This window comes from Amblyraja radiata, chromosome 1 (assembly GCF_010909765.2).
Source record: "Amblyraja radiata isolate CabotCenter1 chromosome 1, sAmbRad1.1.pri, whole genome shotgun sequence".
NCBI lineage: Eukaryota > Metazoa > Chordata > Chondrichthyes > Rajiformes > Rajidae > Amblyraja > Amblyraja radiata.
The window spans coordinates 131,762,854-131,783,504 of record NC_045956.1 but is presented as its reverse complement, the minus strand read 5'-3'; the positions used below and the strand labels follow the sequence as shown (position 1 = coordinate 131,783,504).

The following is a 20,651-nucleotide window of genomic DNA, read 5'->3' as shown; positions in this document are numbered from 1 at the left end:
GATCCTCTATCAGCTTTAAGAGGTTTAGTTAAGTTAGACAAGATGGAGTGAGGAAAGGATATTTCCAGGTGTTCAGAGAATTTGTTGAAGCTCTGTTGTGAAGTGCAGAGGGATTGGACAAATAGATTGCCAGTCAGAAGGTCAAAGGATTTATATCAGTTCCATGCTTGAAGACTTCCAAAGGTGTTTCACAGGACCATTATCAAGCAGAATTCTTCAATAAGAAACAATGAGCCAAATTATCAAAGTTTTGTAAAAAAAATTGCACAATCTTAAAGGAACATAGTAAGGGAGTACTTGTACTAAATAGGAAATCCTTCGCAGTTGGAGGCATTGCAGCCAAACATAGAGGAAATAAATTCAGTATATACACGAGGCAACTATTAGACAGGTGTTGAAACTTCAATATATTGTATAGAAGAAGGTTACATGCAACATACAACATAGAACAATACAGTGCAGCACATGAATAAGCCTTTTTGCCCACAATGTCTGTGCTGAAAATGATGTCAAGACCAACTCTTATCTGCTTGCACATAATCCATATCTTTCCAATCACTATATATCCATATGCCTACCCAAAAGCCTCTTCAATGCCGCTATCATATCTGCATCAACACCAACCCTGGCAGCACATTTCCAGGCACTCATCACAACTCTGTGTAAACAGAAACCTGCCACACTCATTCTTCTTTGCCCTCTCACCTTAAAGTTATGTCCTCTAGTATTTGAGTCCACCATCCTGGGGGAAAACGCTTTTGTACCTTATCTATGGCTACCCGAGCTGTGCATCTCATAATTTTATGTACTTCCATCAGGTCTCCCCGCAACCTCCGGCATTCCAGAGAAAACATTCCAAGTCTGTCCAATCGCTCGCTGTTGCTAATGCCCTCTAATTCAGTCATCATTCTGGTAAAACTGTTATAAACAGTTCAAGAAGCCACAGTTCAAAAAAAATGGTGTACATCTGTGAGGAAAGCAGTGAAGAACAAAACAGAACAAAAAAGTACGAAAATTAGCTACAGTTCAGGTAGTTGAGAGCAGAACAACAGACAGCCAACCATAATAATAATGATGGATGGGATTTATATAGCGCCTTTCTATTACTCAAGGCGCTTTACATCGCATTATTCATTCACTCCTCAGTCACACTCGGACACAGGCAAAGGTGGGTGAAGTGTCTTGCCCAAGGACACAACGACACAACCATGTCATCTCTGAGTGCCCGCTCTATCACCCACCAAATGGAGCTCAGGGCCTGGCATGAGATCTAACTATTCCTTTGGTTTATTTATGTTTCATTCGTAAGAAGAAGAAGAGAATGCATTATTGATGGAAGTCCAGCAAGGAAAGTATTAGGTTTCAAATCTGAAAGTATCAAGAAGAGGTTAGATCAAAAGGTAACTTTAATAAGGTGAAAATAAGTAGCCTCTGTGCTGAATGGAATAAAGGATTTGAAACACTAATCAGAATTAATGAGGACACCAGAGCATCAATGAATAGGAAGAGATGATTCAGCTAATGTTTGCTATCAGAAACACTTTGAAAAATCTGATAACATCTTGAGAAACACTGAAGTAATCCTCAAAACTGGGTCCAGAACGTATACCATTACATGCAATAACACGCCAAATTTATTTTGGTATAATAAATCTATTGGTTTTGTTTTATTCTTGTGCTATATTAACAAAATCAGCATTAATATGTGCAAAGAACTGGTTCACAGAAGAAGCTTTTTTTCAAAATGGTTCAGTTTCAACAAACTCACCTAAGCAATACATGAACATATAGATCAAGTACTTTTCATGATCACAGGACATTGTAAAATACTGCAAAGCTAAAGAAACACTTCTGAAGTATTGGCTATTTATAAAGTCCCACATTTAGAAAGACCAATTGGTTTCTTTCAGTTGGTCAGCTTAAGGAACAAACATTGGTCAGGATATAAGCAGAATTACCTCTTCTTTTTGCATATTGCTATTGATCCATCTCCTTCTGGTAAAGAAAGCAGATATTAAAGATCCAAACTAAAAGATTGTACTATCGATTTTAACATTGCCGACTCGTTGAATTCCTTCAGCATTCATCACAGATCTCCTGTCTCCACCGAGTTGGACAGAGGAGGCAGAGGAACAACTCCAGGATTGCTTAAAGTCGGTAGACTGGGCATGTTCAAGGACTCAGCAATGGACCTGAACGAATACGCCACAGTATTCATACGGAAATATGTGGAATAGTGTGTTCCAGAAATCCTGGATGAACCAGGAGCTCTCAATCTTCTGAGGATCTTGGGCATTCAAGCCTGACAACACAGATACATATAATAAGTCAAGTTTCAACCTCAATAAGACCATCAAAAAGGTTCAAAAGTTGGAGACCACGAAGAGTAAGGTGATACGGCACAATGACGACCACGCAAAATCCTTGGTGATGAAGTGCTTTGAGAGATTGGTTATGATGCATATTAACTCCAATCGCAAGGAATGAAGGAGATTATTCAAAGTGGTGAATACTGCCCAGTCCATCACGGGTACTGACCTCTGCACCATTAAAGGGATCTATAGGAGGTGCTGCCTAAAAGGGCAGCCAGAATTATCAAGGACCCACACCACACTGTCAATTCTCTCCTGCCAACGAGAGAAGGTACAGGAGTTTAATAACAGTGACATTCATGTTCAGGTATAGATTCTTCCCAACAACCGTCATCCTATTGAACACTACAAACTCCAACTAAACAAACTGGCTTGGTTGCACTCGGGACTTTGGACTTTATTTAGTTTTGCACTATATATATTTTTTTTTCATTGTATTTTTTTGTTTGTTTATTATGTTATCTATCGAGTACTTTGTTTACAAACATGTTCTGCTGCAAATAAGAATTCTATTGTTCCCTTTCAGTACATCTGACAATAAAACACCCCTGACTCCAGTTGCCCAGCTTCATGTCTCCAACATTAATCTTCATTCTAATTGAAGAAGAAAGGAATCTCCGTTATTCTGCCAAATAATTTTTGCCTGCAAGCCAACCTCTTTTTTTTTCTCAAATCCAATATTTGCAGAAAATAAACAGATGTGTTCAAATAAATTGAAAAATAAATATTTTTATACTCTACAATAATTGTTTTCCCTAGATGTTCTACTACATTTAAAGTAAGTGCCAACCTTGTTGAAGAGGACAAGAGAGTAATTTGCATTGTTTATGCAATCCTGTAGCATGAATTTGTTTAATACGTTCTCCTTGATTTCCACCTCAAAAGAGTAAAAAATTAACCAAAACTTAGCCAAATTATAACTATGACTAGATTAAAAGGATCGCAGAATGGTTGGAGCACAGGTGGTGATTTTGCCATCACCATGATTGCCATGAACATCAAATTCATGTTGGCTCTTATGCATGAAAAATCCTGCTAATTCCACTTCCAGATCTTCTCCCCATTATCCCCCCAAAAAATCACCCTTTTCAATTACTTATCCAGTCCCTTTTAGAATCTGCAATTGAATCCGTTTCCACCACTATCCCTTGCAGAGCATTCCAGACCCTAACCATTCATGTATAAAATAGGTTCTTCCCTCGTCACTTCTGATTTTTTTGCAAACCCTTAGATTATGACTCTTTCACCACAGGGAAAAGTATTTTTCTTTATCTATCTTAGCTACCATACCTTTCGTGACTTTTAACTACCTCCATGAAATCCCCTGGCAGTCTCTGGTCCAAGGAGAGCAAGCTTTGCTTCTCCAGTCTACCCACGTAACAAAAGTCTCTCATCCCTGAAAAAACTCTCTTAAGGTGAAGCAAAATAATCTTTCAATTTATTGCCTCGTGGCTATTCCTGTAAATGTCCAATTATGTCAAGTGCTCTTTCATTGCACAGATCCAGGCTTTTGCTTGTGACACACTTTCTCCTCTGGTGTTATAGTAGAGCCTTTTAAGTTTAAGTTTTTAAGTTTAAGTTTAGTGGCCAATATGCACTCCGTAGGGAATTAACACAATCTTGTAGGATTATGCGTGTCATGGAAATTTTTGGTTTCCCAGGTGTGAACGCTTCCCATGATGATACTGTAAGAACTGCTTATCTGCTTTCCTTTAGATTACAATGAACAGCACCCCTGTGACAGCATTAAACTAACGTTTCACTGTTTCTCTTGCAAAGGTCAACGTCAGTGCCAATATGGAAAGGAAATGAGAGGTCAGAAAGTAAGTGCACGTCTGCCTCCGAGGTGGAGAATTGTTATTGCTTGACCATGTTAATACATTTAATACATTAGGTGATGTTTTCAGTCGAGACCCTTCTTCAGACTCACAAATGAGGCTAAATCTGATTTGCAGCAATAATTCCAAACCCTCCCGCAGGTGGTCTGTTCAGGCCACGCAGAAATCTGAATGTCTGGCTCATAAATGGCAATTTCATATTTATATTTGTGTAAAATTAGCTGAAACCAACACCCTATTCCAAATATAGCCCCACCAACACCTTGCACACCAGTAACATAACATACCAGCTTCTATACACAATACCCTGACCAATGTCCCAAGAAATCTATTTACTACTTGATCCATCTGAGATGCCATTTAAGGGAGATAAGGATACTCGTAGATCCCTCTGCTCTAACACACTCCCTCGGGCCCTTCCATTGGCCCTGGTTTGTCTGCATTAAACATCTTTCACCATTCCTCAGCCCACTTGACCAGCTGATCAAAATCCTGCTGTAATGTTTGATAACCATGTGTTACTACTGTGCTACCTACTTTGGTGTCATCTGCAAACTTACTGATCATGTCTTGTTCATTCTCAGCCAGGAAAGAGTTCCTTCCTGTAGGAAGAACTGAGCAACCTCCATAAAAATATTTATGTGACACCTATCAAATATCTTCTGGAAATAACTATATGTCCCTCAATTGGTTCTAATAACCTCCCTACAATGATGTTAAACACAATTCTGCAATTACTTCGCTTATCACGCTCCCTTTCTTGAATAAAGGTATCCTGTGCCACATTTATGACGATGCACTTATCTTTGCCTCTCATGATGTCTCTTAAACCTTCATGCTTACCTTTCCTTATAACTCAAGTCTTTCAGTTCTGGTAACATTCTGGTAACATAGTATTGGCTATTTATAAAGTCCCACATTTAGAAAGACCAATTGGTTTCTTTCAGTTGGTCAGCTTAAGGAACAAACATTGGTCAGGATAGAAGCAGAATTTCCTCTTCTTTTTGCATAGTGCTGTTGATCCATCTCCTTCTGGTAAAGAAAGCAGATATTAAAGATCCAAACTAAAAGATTGTACTATCGATTTTAACATTGCCGACTCGTTGAATTCCTTCAGCATTCATCACAGATCTCCTGTCTCCACCGAGTTGGACAGAGGAGGCAGAGGAACAACTCCAGGATTGCTTAAAGTCGGTAGACTGGGCATGTTCAAGTACTCAGCAATGGACCTGAACGAATACGCCACAGTATTCATACGGAAATATGTGGAGTAGTGTGTTCCAGAAATCCTGGATGAACCAGGAGCTCTCAATCTTCTGAGGATCTTGGGCATTCAAGCCTGACAACACAGATACATATAATGTCAAGTTTTAACTACAAACAGGGATTTATCGCTGTCGCTGCCTCAAAAAGGCTGGCAGTATCATCAAAGACCCACACCATCCCGGCCACACACTCATCTCCCTTCTACCTTCAGGTAGAAGGTACAGGAACCTGAAGACTGCAACAACCAGGTTCAGGAATAGCTACTTCCCCACAGCCATCAGGCTATTAAACCTGGCTCGGACAAAATTCTGATTATTAATAACCACTTTCTGTTATTTGCACTTTACCAGTTTATTTATTCATGTGTGTTTATATTTATATCATGGTATATGGACACATTTATCTGTTTTGTAGTAAATGCCTACTATTTTCTGTGTGCTTTAGCAAAGCAAGAATTTCATTGTCCTATACAGGGACACATGACAATAAACTCACTTGAACTTGAACTCATAAATCTTTTCTGAATCCTTCCTATAGTTGAGTCACTTCAGCTGCACACAATATCCCAAATGTGGTCTCACCAATAGCTTGTATGGTTGAAACAAGACATCTCAACTCCTGTTCTTAGTACACTGCCCCTTGAAGGCAAGCATGCCAAATGCCTTCTTTACCGTCCTGCATACCTATGTCACCACTTTCAGGGAATTACTTACCTGCACACCTGGAGATCTCTATTCTACAACACTCTTCAGGGATCTACAATTTACTGTGTAGGCCTGATTTCAAATTGATAGTTAAGCAACTTTAAAGACAAACGACCAGAATTTTTGCAAACCATAATGAAAGTGATGCAAATCTGAATAACCACCTGGTATTTATGTTGTATTGTGAATCTGAACAAATCAGCAATGGGATAATTTTTATAGTCTGGGACTATTACATAGAAGCGCACAGATGCATCTGTCGTCTTGCTCCCGACAATGTCACCTAAAGATAGAGATGCTGGATTGCTGGGCATAGCCACATGAAGTGTGCAAATTTACAATTTCCTTGCATGCTTGGGACCTTTGCATAATAATCAGAAAGCAATTGGTTGCATAGTCAAAATCATTGCTGACTTAAGGGCCTGTCCCACTTGGCCGTCATTTATCATGGGTCCGCACAGCCATCTGGAGCGCGTGACATCATTTGAAGATAGACACAAAATGGAGGAGTAACTCAGCGGGTCCGGCAGCATCTCTGGGTAGAAGGAATGGATGATGTTTCGGGTCGAGACTCTTCTTCAGTCTGATGAAGGGTCTCGACCCGAAACGTCACCCACTGCTTCTCTCCAGAGATGCTGCCGATCCCGCTGAGTTACTCCAGCATTTTGTGTCTATCTCCAATCGTCTTGGCCCCGCTCTGGGAGTAGAAGTGGGGGCAGATCTGGGTCTGCAATGGTCGTGAGCCCCAGGCCAAGCTTGGCAATCGTTTGCCTGCTTCTGCTGCTGTTGGTGGTGAGACGTTGCGCCACGCCAGGATCTTGGGCCTGTCCTACTTTGGCCGTCAGTTACACGACAGGTCGGTGGCGCGCGAAGATTTAGTGCAGGACGAATTTCACCCTCCTCCACGCCACTTCACACTCCTCCACACCACTCCATGCGCCCGTCCTGCACTACCCACGCGCTACCCACGCTCTACCCACACGCTACCCAAATGCCAGCAGGGCGCATAAATAGCGCGCGAATGACGGCCAAGTGGGACAGGCCCTTTACGATTACCCAAATCAACTCTCAGCCCCATGGCACCAAAGAGTACAAGAGGGTGGAAATCAGGATTTTGTCCTTGATTTTAATTAGGCTGTAGAAACGAGGAAATGTAGATGCTGGTTTACCAGGGAAATACACAAAATGCTGGAGAATCTCAGTAGGTCAGGCAACATCACTGGACAACATGAATAGGTAACATTTTGAGTCAAGACCTTTCTTCAGACTCACTTGAAAGTATGATTACAAAAATAGGAAATCAATGAACACTCAGCATTAATTCTGAATGGCAACTTTGGTGATATGTCACCTCTGAGCCAAAGGATTGTGGATTCAATTACTTTAGTTTTAGCCTTTAGTTTTAGACATGCTATGTACCAAAGGTTCATTTCAGGTGCTGACTCCGTACAGGAGTAAAACGGTCCTTCTGCAGTTGTACAGGGCTCTGGTGAGACCACATCTGGAGTATTGTGTCCAGCTTTGGTCTCCTAATTTGAGGAAGGACATCCTTGTGATTGAGGCGGTGCAGCGTAGGTTCACGAGAATAATCCCTGGGATGGCGGGACTGTCATATGAGGAAAGATTGAAAAGACTGGGCTTGTATTCACTGGAGTTTAGAAGGATGAGGGGAAAATCTTATGGAAACATATAAAATTATAAAAGGACTGGACAAGCTAGATGCAGGAAAAATGTTCCCAATGTTGGGCGAGTCCAGAACCAGGGACCACAGTCTTAGAATAAAGGGGAAACGATTTAAGACTGAGGTGAGAAAAAATGTTTTCACCCAGAGAGTTGTGAATTTGTGGAATTCCCTGCCACAGAGGGCAGTGGAGGCCAAGTCACTGGATGGATTTAAGAGAGAGTTAGATACAGCTCTAGGGGCTAGTGGAATCAAGGGATATGGGGAGAAGGCAGGCACGGATTATTGATAGGGGACGATCAGCCATGATCACATTGAATGGCGGTGCAGAATCGAAGGGCCGAATGGCCTCCTCCTGCGCCTATTTTCTATGTTTCTATATCGTAAAACAGAAAATGCTAGAAACATTTAACATGTCAAGTATGGTCTGATTAACAGTGTCAATGTTTCAATTTAAAGACCCTCCATTCAGAACTATTTAAGAGAATGGTTAAATTGAATAATTCACATCATGAATGTGGTGTGAAATCTTCAGAGAGCTGGAGAAGCTAGTTAATTAATGCATACAATATCAATATACATTCATTAAATATTAGTTTGCAATGAGTTAGGGGATTATTTATTCCTTGCAGGCGCTAGTAAGGGCTGGAAATGTTACAGCGATAAACAGATGTGGGTTCTACACAGGTGGGTTTAAACTAAAAAGTGTGGGGGGGGGGGAGTCAGTAAAGGGAAAGAGTGGGTAGGAAAGGTCACGTTTAAACTAACAGGGCAGGGGGGATGGTACCCAATGCAAGGAGACAGAGGGAGATAAAAGGAAGACAGAAGCAAAAGATCGAAGGGAGATAAGAAAAACTAACCTGAAAGCTTTGTGCCTTAATGCAAGGAGCATTGAAAATAATGTGGATGAATTGAATGTGCAGTTAGTAGTTAAGGGATATGATATAGTTGGAATTACAGAGACATGGCTCCAGGATGACCAAGGCTGGGAACTAAACATGCAGGGGTATTCAATATTCAGGAAGGATAGACAGAAAGGAAGAGGAGGTGGGGTGGCATTGCTGGATAAAGAGTAGATTAATGCAATAGTAAGGAGAGACATTAGCTTGGATGCTGTAGAATGGGTATGGGTAGAACTGCGAAATAGCCAAGGGCAGAAAACACTTGTTGGAGTTGTACACAGACCACCAAACAGCAGTAGGGAGGTTGGGGCTAGCATCCAGCAGGAAATTAGGGATGTGTGTAGCAAAGATACAGCGGTTATCATGGGTGACTTTAATCTATATATAGATTGGGCCAACCAAATTGGTAGCAGTGCTGAGGAGGAGGATTTCCTGGAATGTATACGAGTGGGTTTTTAAACCAACATGTAGAGGAACCGACTAGAGGGCAGGCCATCCTAGATAGGGTATTGTGTCATGAGGAAGGATTAGTTAGCGATCTTGTTGTGCAAGACTCCTTGGGCAACAGTGACCACAATATGGTGGAATTCTGCATTAGGATGGAGAGTGACACAGTTAATTCAGAGACTAGAGTCCCGAACTTGAATAAAGGAGACTTTGAAGGTATGAGACAGGAATTGGCTAGGATAGACTGGCAAATTATACTTAAAGGATTGACAGTGGAGATGCAATGGCAAAGATTTAAAGAACTCTTAAAATGGTTTATCCCTGCCTGCCGAAAAAATAAAACTGTGAAGGCGGCTCAACCGTGGCTGGTGAGGGAAGTGAAGGATAGTGTTAAATCTAAGAGGCATATTAATTGGCCAAAAGAAGCGGCAAACCAGAGGATTGGGAGAAATTTAGAGCTCAACAGAGGAGGACAAAGGGATCAATTAAGCAGAGGAAAAAAGAGCATAAAAGAAACCTTGCGGGGAATATAAAATCTGACAAGGTTTCTTTAGGTATGTAAAAAGGAAAAGATTAGTGAAGACGAATGTAGATCCCTTACAGTCAGAGACAGGTGAATTTATAAAGGGAAACAAGGAAATGGCAGAACAGTTAAACAAGTACTTTGATTCTAGCTTCACTAAGGAAGACACAAACAATCTCCCGGAAATACTAAGGGACCGAGGATCTAGTGGGAGGGAGAAACTGAAAGGAATCCACATTAGTCAGAAATTGGTGTTAGGTAAACTGTTGGGACTGAAGGCAGATAAATCCCCAGGGCCTAATGGTCTGCATCCCAGAGTACTAAAGGAGGTAGCCCTCGAAGTCGTGGATGCATTGATGATCATTATCCAATGTTCTCTCGACTCTGGCTACCCTCCAGTCCACAGGAACTGATCCAATGTAACTTCACTTTTTAAGAAAGGAGGGAGAGCGAAAACAGGGAATTATGAACCAGTTAGCCGGTAGTGGGGAAGGTGCTGGAGTCGATTATTAAAAATGTTATAGCAGCGCATTTGAAAAGTAGTGACGGGATCGGTCAATGTCAGTATGGATTTATGAAGGGGAAGTCATGCTTAACAAGTAGAATGGATAATGGAGAGCCAGTGGATGTGGTGTATCTGGACTTTCAAAAACCCTTTGACAAGGTCACACACAAGAGATTAGAATGCAAAATTAGAGCACGGTATTGGGGGTAGTGTATTGACATGGATAGAGAACTGGTTGGCAGATAGGAAGCAAAGAGTAGGAATTAACAGGTCCTTTTTTGAATGCCAGGCAGTGCCAGGCAGGCGGTGCCGCAAGGCTCGGTGCTGGGACCCCAGTTGTTTACAATATATATTAATGATTTAGAAGAGGGAATTAAATGTAACATCTCTAAGTTTGCAGATGACACAAAGCTCGGTGGCAGGGTGAGCTACGAGGAGAATGCGGTGAGGCTGCAGAGTGACTTGGATAGGTTGGGTGCGTGGGCAGAAGCATGGCAGATGCAGTATAATGTGGATAAATGTGAGGTTATTGACTTTGATGGCAAGAACAGAAAGGCAGATTATTATCTGAATGGTGTTTGATTAGGAGGAGGGGAGATGCAACGAGACCTGGGTGTGCTTGTGCATCAGTCACTGAAAATAAGCATGAAGGTACAGCTGGCAGTGAAGAAAGTTAATGGCATGTTGGCCTTCATTGTGAGAGGATTTGAGTTTAGGAGCATGAAGGTTCTACTGCAATTGTACAGGGCCCTGGTGAGACCTCACCTGGAGTATTGTGTGCAATTTACATCTCCTAATTTGAGGAAGGACTTAATGCTATTGAGGGAGCGCAGCGTAGGTTCACCTGGTTAATTCCCGGGATGGCGGGACTGACATATGATGAAAGAATAGGTCAACTGGGTTTGTATTTGCTGGAATATAGAAGGATGAGAGGGTATCATAGAAACATATAACATTCTTAGAGGATTGGACAGGGTAGATGCAAGGAAAAAGGTTCCCAATTTTGGGGGAGTCCAGAACCAGGGGTCACAGTTTAAGAATAAGCGATAGGCCATTTCGGACTGAGATGAGGAAAAACATTTTCACCCAGAGAGTTGTGAACCTGTGGAATTCTCTCCCACAGAAGGCAGTGGAGGCCAATTCACTGGATGTTTTCAAGCTCTTAGGGCTTGGGGAAAAAAGGGATATGGGGGAAAATCTGGAACGGGGTACTGATTTTGGATGATCAGCCATGATCATATTGAATGGCAGTGCTGGCTCAAAGGGCCAAATGGCCTACTCCTGCACCTATTTTCTATGTTTCTATATTTCCATGTTGAATTCAGGAAGCATGGTGGAGTTCATGCCTCAGTCAGCAGTGCAAAATGAAAATGGTTGAGAGCTTCAAATTCCGTGGCATTAATATTACTGCCAATGACCAACCTTATTGATGCCACAGCCAAGATTCTATTCCTTTAGGCGACTGAGGAAATTCAGCATGTCTCCAATAGCTCTCTCAAACCTCTACAGGCACATCATAGAAAGCGTATGGTTGGGGTGCATCGCTGCTTGGTTTGGGAACCGCTCAGCCCAAAAACTCAGGAAATTGCAGCAAGTTTTTGATTTAACCCAGTCAATCACACAGACCAGATTCCGCACAATTGACTCCATCTGCACTTTATGCTGTCTCAGAGAAGCAGCCAACATAAATCAAAGACTTTTCACCTCAGTCATTCCTACCTCTCCCTGTTTCCGCCAAGCAAAAGGTACGCCGGCTTCTTCCGCTCTGTTATCAGGCTTCTGAATGATCCTTCCATAAGCTAAGGTCAGAAGGAAGGAAGCAGTGCATTGTGGTGGAAGGTTGTTTTTTCTTTTAACTGGACATCTACGATAGTGGTGTGTCTTAGTGATTGGTTACTGTCCGTAGTTTATATCACCAATTTGCATGAGATTATACATGTACATGATTGCAGAGGACACTGAAGTAGGTCGTATCTTAGACAGTGAAGATGGTTACCAAAAATATATGCAACATCTTGATCAGCTGAGCAAGTGAGCTGTAGAATGGCTAATGGAGTTTAAAGCCGATACAGTAAGTGTGAGGTGTTGAATTTTAGGAAGTCAAATCAGGGCAGGACCTTCACAGTGAAAGCAGAGTGTTGTCGAGCACAAAGGTTGAGGACTACAGGTTGGTAGTTCTCTGAAAGTGGTATCACAGTTAGATAGGGTAATGAAGAAGGCTTTTGTTACATTGGCCTTCATCAGTCAAAGTATTGAGAGCAAGCATTAGAACATTATATTCCAGCCTTGCTCCTGGAGGCTAAGTCTCCCGCAGTGACAGAAACCTCCACAGAGGTAAGGCACTACTACACGTGGATGGATTAACTGAACAAAAAATATAAATGTCACAGAACCCTTTGGCTAGGGCAGCTCCAAAGGACATTGGAGCAGAATTGCAAAACAGCCATACAATCATTTAGGGACCTGACTTTACCTAAGGACACTGAAGAATTATTCAGAATTAATTGCTAAACAAGCCGCCGGCAATGTGTCAGAAAAATGTGATTAGCAGAAACTCCTCTGCGAATACTCTTGTTTTTTTTCTGACAATATGGAGCAAACTAACATGACTGCACCCTACACTGACATGAGGGACAATGTTTCATCCAACTCTCCTGAATATTTATTTAACATTAAAAAAAAAACACAACTTAATGAGTAGATACCAACATTATGCCACCGGGAAGGGGGGGGCGGGGAGGTGGGGGGGGGTGGGGGGGGGGGGGGGGGGGGGGGGGGGGGGGGGGTATGGGAAGCGGTTACGTGTACTTTATTTAAAAAAAAGAACTGTTGAGTTTCTGCTGTTGGAATAACTTAAGTCACGCACAGTTATTAAGATCCAAAGATTTTATTAGCATTACAGCATAGGAAACTTCATCTTAGCACATAACTCCAAAGTGAGGGAGAAAGGGCAGGGAAGCTTTCTGTTAAACTAGTGGGCATAGCTACAAAGTATGACTCATAACATGAGTGACACTGATCTACATCGTCCCTCTTAAAGAATTAAATGACAGTACAAAACCAATGACTGAATAAGGCATGCATAGCAGTTGATAATAAGCTGGAGGAAAGTCAAACATAGCCCGGGTACTTCACGGTGGGCTTGCAAACACGACCAGCACGTGTGCAATAAAGACCATCTCTGTTTTTTCCCACTAGGGACAGAGTCGGTGGCTTGACTGGTGACGGAGACTGAACCAGCATTCCCAGTGATGAAACAGGGGATGTGGCGCAGCCGGGGGGGGGGGGGGTCGCTACTGGCAAAGCAGTCATTCCAGAAGTGGGTTGTACGGTCTGGATAATACGGAGGTGGAGCTGACTCATTCACAGGCAAGATATGTTGTTTGTTACGCCTGTAGGTGCCGCCATCGGCACTGACCAGATATGAGCGTGGCTCAGAAGCAGTTCCAGAAATAACACTGATACGGTCATGGCCTTTGTCAGTTTGCAAACTAACCACCTTGGTTAATGGTGGCAGCGGCCTGCTTGTTTTGTCATACCACTGTTTTTGAATGTCACGCTTTTGTTGTAACCTGGACTGGACTTCCAATGGCGGAACCACCTGTGGGATCAATGCCTGATCCGCCACAGGCACCGTTGCTCGGGTCTGCCTCGACAATAAACGTTGAGCAGATGAACCCAAAATGGGGTTGCAGGAGATGTTGCGTAAGTTAAGTAGATCCAGGAACATGTCGGAATTAGCTCTGTAGGAATGTTCCATGAGCTGTTTGGCACTCTTGACAGCCAGCTTAGCTAGTCCGTTTGACTGTGGATATTCAGGGCTGCTGGTGATGTGGAGAAAACCCCAGCATGCAGCAAACTCCTAGAAGTGTTGGCTGGTAAATTGACTGCCGTTATCAGATAACAGTATGTACGGAGCTCCATGGTCTGCAAAAAGTTTCGAGCAAGCTTCGAAACTACTCCGCGACAAGTACCAGGTACTGCTTGCCATGCCACTCAAATATGTCAGTCAGCAGCAGTGTGAGCAACCAAGTCCTCCATACAGGACGAGGGAATAAAAGACGCAGTCATTACGATAAAGTCATCATCTGGCGAGGACAGACCCTCACATGTCCTCCGGGGTGCATGTGAGAGAGTGTCAGCCAGGTACATATCCTTACCACGTTTGTAGGTCATTACAATGTCATATTTTTGAAGTTGCAGCAGCATCCGATGTAGGCGCCTGGAGAGGCATGAATCGGTTTGTTAAAGATGCCGATCAGAGGTTGATGGTCAGTTTCAATCCTGACCGTATGTCCGAAGATAAAGTGGCTAAATTTCTTGCAGGCAAAAACAACCACCAGCAGCTCTTTCTCAATATCGTTGTTCTGTGTCAGTCATAGTGCACGAGGCAACAGACTTAATGCTATTACCGTTATTTTGAAGACATGCTGTGCCCAGTCTGTGTTTTGAAACATCACAAGTCAGCGTGACCGGTCGTTTAGGATCAAAATAAGCGAGAGTAGGAGCACAAGACATCTGCTGCTTAAGAGTGTCGAACGCCCTCTGCTGTTGCGCGTGCCAGGTCCAAGCAGCGTCTTTGTGTGTAAGCTGATGCAATGGGGCTGATATTTCACTGAAGTCTGGAATAAATTTGCTCAAGTAGTTATCCATGCCAAGGAATCTCCGAGCATGTCCGTGGGTGCTGGGAGCTCGTTGATGGCAGTGGGTTTCGCCGGATCAGTTTTTAGGCTGTCCTTGGTGAACACATGGCCTATGTATGTCACCTCACTTACCCTGAATTTGCATTTTTGAGCGTTTAGCTTGAGGTTAATGGCCTAGGCACGATCCAGGACCTTTGTCAGATTAACATCGTGTTCTTCGACAGTTCGTCCAGCAACGAGGATGTCATCCACTACAATGGAGTATGGGTAACCTGCAAACAACTGCTCCATAGCTTGTTGAAATACTTCATTAGCAGAGCATATGCCAAAAGGCATGCAAAGAAATCTGTAATGCCCGAACAGTGCTGAAGGTGGTTAACTTGGAGGAAGTGTTTCAGCGAAATCTGCCAGAACTCTTGGCATTTAGAACAGTGAATACAGTTGCCTCAGCCATCTGCGCTGCAATCTCATCCACAGTGTGGATGGGATAGTGAGGTTGTTTAATGGCTGTGTTTTAGTCCTTGGGATTGATACAAATCCGTATTTCGTCCTTATTCTTCTTCGTTGCCACAACCATGGTGGAGACCCAATCCAAGGGGTCAGCGACGGGAGCAATCACACCTAGAGACACCATTCTGTTGACTTCACTTTGATCATGGTCTCGCATAGCATGGGAAACTTGTGAGCTGGACGGACAACTGGAATTACGTCAGGGTTAATGATAATTGTATACTTAACAGGCAACCTGCCCAGCTTGTTGTCAAACAAAGTTTTGAATTATGTCAGGATTTGTTGGCTAAAGTCACAGGTTGTAGTCAGATGACAAACAGAAGGGCTGAAAGAGACAAGTCCCAGATCGTGACATGCGTTGGCAGAGACAGCACATCCTCACGAACAACATAGAAACTCAGGGTACACAAAAATGCTGGAGAAACTCAGTGGGTGAGCAGCATCTATGGAGCGAAGGAGATAGGCAACGTTTTGGGCCGAAACCCTAGAAACTCAGGTTGTGGACACATGAGTTAAGACAGTAGCGTAGCTCGGCTTGACCGATAGGTTGCACAGGACCTCCTGCAAATGGGAGAAGGGAGGCAGCCATAGGAGTGACAGTCTCTGTTTTTCGTAACTTTTTCAATACATCAAGACAGATCACGTTACACCTGGCCCCTGTGTCAACTTTCAGATAAAATTTCTTGCCATTAACAAGCAAAGCGACCTTGGGGTCTAGTTATTTGTGCATTAAATTAGACAAGGAATGCACATCAAAGTCAATACCTTCGCCAGCAGCCTGCAAATCCATGGGAGCTGGTTGAGAGCATTCTGAAAGCAAGTTCTCATGGCCAAGTGAATTAACAGATTAACTTGTTTGAACTCTGTTGCTAGCGAATGACAGCATCTGAAGAAATGATTCCATTTGTTACAAAATCGACATAATTTTCCATAAGCAGGGCAACGGTCACGAGCAGCAGCATGCGAACCCCCACAGTTAAAACAATTGTCGATTAGTCTCACGATAGAGTTGTCGGGCACTTGAGGAGAACAGTGATAGATTTGAAAAGACATTCTGGCAACATTAATTTCACGACCAGCAGAGTGCCCTAAAACTTTTGTATGAGCGTCAGCCATTTCAGTAATGCGACAGCAGTTTTCAGCAGTCTCTAGAGTAAGCTCAGCATCCCGCAGTAACTCGACGCTTAATTTATATTTGCGGACATGATAGACCAAACGGTCACGGACTAGGCTATCACATATATCCCTGAAATCGCATCGATTAGCAATGTGCTTCAACAGACTGACATACATCTCCACAGGTCCACCCTGTCTCTGGCTTCGGTAAAAGAACAAATGCCTCTCGATGACCAAGTAATAACGTAACTCACATAACTGTCGGAATTTGCGTAGTAGGCAGTCAGGGTCTCGGATAGACTCAGTGAGAGTGATCTGGACACCAGCCAGGTCAAATCAAGCTGGTTCATAATGAAATATTCTGGTACGTCGAGCAGCTTCTGTGCCTGCTAGATAGAAACATAGAAACATAGAAAATAGGTGCAGGAGTTGGCCATTCGGCCCTTCGAGCCTGCACCGCCATTCAATATGATCATGGCTGATCATCCAACTCAGTATCCTGTACCTGCCTTCTCTCCATACCCCCTGATCCCTTTAGCCACAAGGGCCACATCTAACTCCCTCTTAAATATAGCCAATGAACTGGCCTCAACTACCTTCTGTGGCAGAGAATTCCAGAGATTCACCACTCTCTGTGTGAAAAATGTTTTTCTCATCTCGGTCCTAAAAGATTTCCCCCTTATCCTTAAACTGTGATCCCTTGTTCTGGACTTCCCCAACATCGGGAACAATCTTCCTGCATCTAGCCTGTCCAACCCCTTAAGAATTTTGTAAGTTTCTATAAGATCCCCCCTTCAATCTTCTAAATTCTAGCGAGTACAAGCCGAGTTTATCCAGTCTTTCTTCATATGAAAGTCCTGACATCCCAGAAATCAGTCTGGTGAACCTTCTCTGTACTCCCTCTACGGCAAGAATGTATTTCCTCAGATTAGGAGACCAAAATTGTACGCAATACTCCAGGTGTGGTCTCACCAAGACCATGTACAACTGCAGTAGAACCTCCCTGCTCCTATACTCAAATCCTTTTGCTATGAACGCTAACATACCATTCGCTTTCTTCACTGCCTGCTGCACCTGCATGCCTACTTTCAATGACTGGTGTACCATGACACCCAGGTCTCGTTGCATCTCCCCTTTTCCTATTCGGCCACCATTCAGATAATAGTCTACTTTCCTGTTTTTGCCACCAAAGTGGATAACCTCACATTTATCCACATTATACTGCATCTGCCATGCATTTGCCCACTCACCCAGCCTATCCAAGTCACCTTGCAGCCTCCTAGCATCCTCCTCACAGCTAATACTGCTCCCCAGTTTCGTGTCATCTGCAAACTTGGAGATGTTGCATTCAATTCCCTCGTCCAAATCATTAATATATATTGTAAATAGCTGGGGTCCCAGCACTGAGTCTTGCAGTACCCCACTAGTCACTGCCTGCCATTTTCAAAAGGACCCGTTTACTCCTACTCTTTGCTTCCTGTCTGCCAGCCAGTTCTCTATCCACATCAAAACTGAACCCCCAATACCGTGTGCTTTAAGTTTGTATACTAATCTCTTATGTGGGACCTTGTCGAAAGCCTTCTGAAAGTCCAGATATAACACATCCACTGGTTCTCCCTTATCCACTCTACTAGTTACACCCTCAAAAAATCTATAAGATTCATCAGACATGATTTACCTTTCATAAATCCATGCTGACTTTGTCCAATGATTTCACCACTTTCCAAATGTGCTGCTATCCCATCTTTAATAACTGACTCTAGCATTTCCCCCACTACCGATGTTAGACTAACTGGTCTGTAGTTCCCCGTTTTCTCTCTCCCTCACTTTTTAAAAAGTGGGGTTACATTAGCTACCCTCCAATCCTCAGGAACTACTCCAGAATCTAAAGAGTTTGAAAAATTATCACTAATGCATCCACTATTTCTGGGGCTACTTCCTTACGTACTCTGGGATGCAGCCTATCTGGCCCTGGGGATTTATCGGCCTTTAAATCATTCAATTTACCTAACACCACTTCCCGGCTGTTGTGTTCGAAGGCTAAATAATTCACAATCTACACTTGGTGTACAGAACCCGAAGTGTGTTTATTTCAAGTCTAACATGGCTGCTGCCAAACCCCTGGACGTCGCCCAGGGAACCCCCTTAGGAAACATTGACCTCGAGGCAGAGCCCTCTAGTGGTGACTCTAGGACACAACACATTTCCCTCCTTATAAACGAAGGTTAACATATAAGTCCCGTTATCCACCCAAATATGTCCATATGCAATCAGTCCAACATAACAGCTCGGTGCACATAACGTTTACGGCTTCACAGCTGATAATCCTGCAGATATAGAGGTCTCCTCCTCTGTCGCTGAGAGCGTCGAGCGAGAATAGACTGCTCCGCTGTGTGCTCTGCTGTATGCTGACCACAATCACTGTCTTGATTGGATATTGGAAAAGGAAAAGTGTCCAATTCGTCTTCTTCCTGTCCCTGTCTACTTGTAATTAGGCGCCTCGCGTTCCATTTGGGGTTATCTTGGAGGAGGTACGCGTTCTCGCCGAATCTCCATTTAATCTGTATCGGCTTGGAGAGTGCGCTTGCAAGCTTATGTTGCCTGTTAGGGCGTCTGATCCGCACCCAATCGCCGACCTTGAACCGCGGCGCTCGTACTCTTCGTTTGGCATCACAGTACGCTTTCCCTTTTGCTTGTCTGTGCGCTATCATTTCCGCCCTCGCTCTTGTGTCCGGATTTGGGTGCGATGATGGTTGAAGAGCATTTAATTTTGTTCGCAGGTTGCGCCCTATCATCAGCTCTGCTGGTGTTTTCCCAGTCAACGTGTGTGGTGTGGATCTGTAGGATCGGAGGAGAATATGGATTGACTGTTCGAACGTTTTCCCCTCCGACATGCTCACTTTTATGCTTTCCTTAATCACGCGATTGAATCGTTCAACCCCGCCGTTTGATTGGGGGTTGTATCTCGACGTCCGCTGATGTTGAATATCGTAGCTCGTGAGGAAAGTGGAGACCTGTTCAGATATGAACTGAGGGCCATTGTCCGTCGTTATGACCTCCGGCAGTCCCCACTTAGTGAACAGCTTTACGAGAATCGCGATGATCGAGCTTGTCGTGACTGAGAAAGTAGTTGCGATCTCAGGCCACTTGCTGTGGAGATCATGTACTACCAGTGGAAACCGCTGGCTTCTTGGCGCAACTTGCACCTCTCCGAAGATATCGAGTTGCAAGTGCCTCCATGGTTTGTCCAGCCATGGGATTGGCTGAAGAGGGGCAGGACATGGTCTAGTTGCTTTCTCACTAATTGTGCATGCTTCACAATTTTTAACAAAATCTTCTACGCACGACCTATTGCTGGCCACCACACTGCCTCGCGACACCATTGTTTCATCTTAACAATGCCCGGGTGTCCTTAGTGTGCCAGTTGTAAGACGCGGTGTTGCAGTGATTTGGGTATAACCACTCGAGTTCCGCGCGTGACACATGTATCGTCAACCACAGCCAGTTCGTGGCGTACCCTGTGGTACGGAACCAAGTCGTCTGCTATCTCCTTGGGCCAGTCTGTCCTGAGATAATACTGGCAGACGATTTGCAGTGTGCCATCAGCTGTCGACTCCGCTTTCAGCTCTCCCCGCGTCACGAGATTCGCCATCGCGTGCGAAATTACCGCGAGAACGTATTCGTCGATGTCGCTTGAAGCGTCGCTACCGCATGTGCTTGCAGGTGCCTCCATTGGGACACGACTGAGCATGTCTGCGATGCGATTGCGTGAACCTGCGAGGTATTCTACATTGAAGTTGTACTGGTGAAGGCGATCGGACCATCTGTAGATCCTGAGCGGATGGTGTCCTGAGTCTGACGTGTCTAACAACGTAGTTAGCGCTTGGTGATCTGTACGGAGAGTGAATGGTCTCCCGTATAGGTATACGTGCCAGTGTTCACACGCGTAGATGCACGCTAATGCTTCGCGTTCCCCCATGGAGTACTTGCATTCTGTGGCAGTCAAGGGACGGGATGCGAATGCGATCGGTCGTTTGCTTCCCTCGATACTCTGCGAGAACACTGCTCCGATCGCTATACCGGAAGCATTTGTTGTGACGTACGTTTCAGCACCTGGGTCGAAGTGTGCGAGAACAGGCAGAGA

The 20,651-nt window shown here is 43.8% G+C and overlaps 1 long non-coding RNA gene across 1 annotated transcript; it reads right to left on the bottom strand.

Moving 5' to 3' along the window:
• Window positions 1-563: 563 nt before the first annotated feature.
• LOC116975417 lies at window positions 564-18,987 on the bottom strand. Its single transcript, XR_004412621.1, has 3 exons — window positions 18,738-18,987; window positions 5,665-5,670; window positions 564-574 (listed from the first exon to the last, which is right to left on the bottom strand). It is a non-coding gene; the product is annotated as an uncharacterized LOC116975417 (long non-coding RNA).
• Window positions 18,988-20,651: the final 1,664 nt, after the last annotated feature.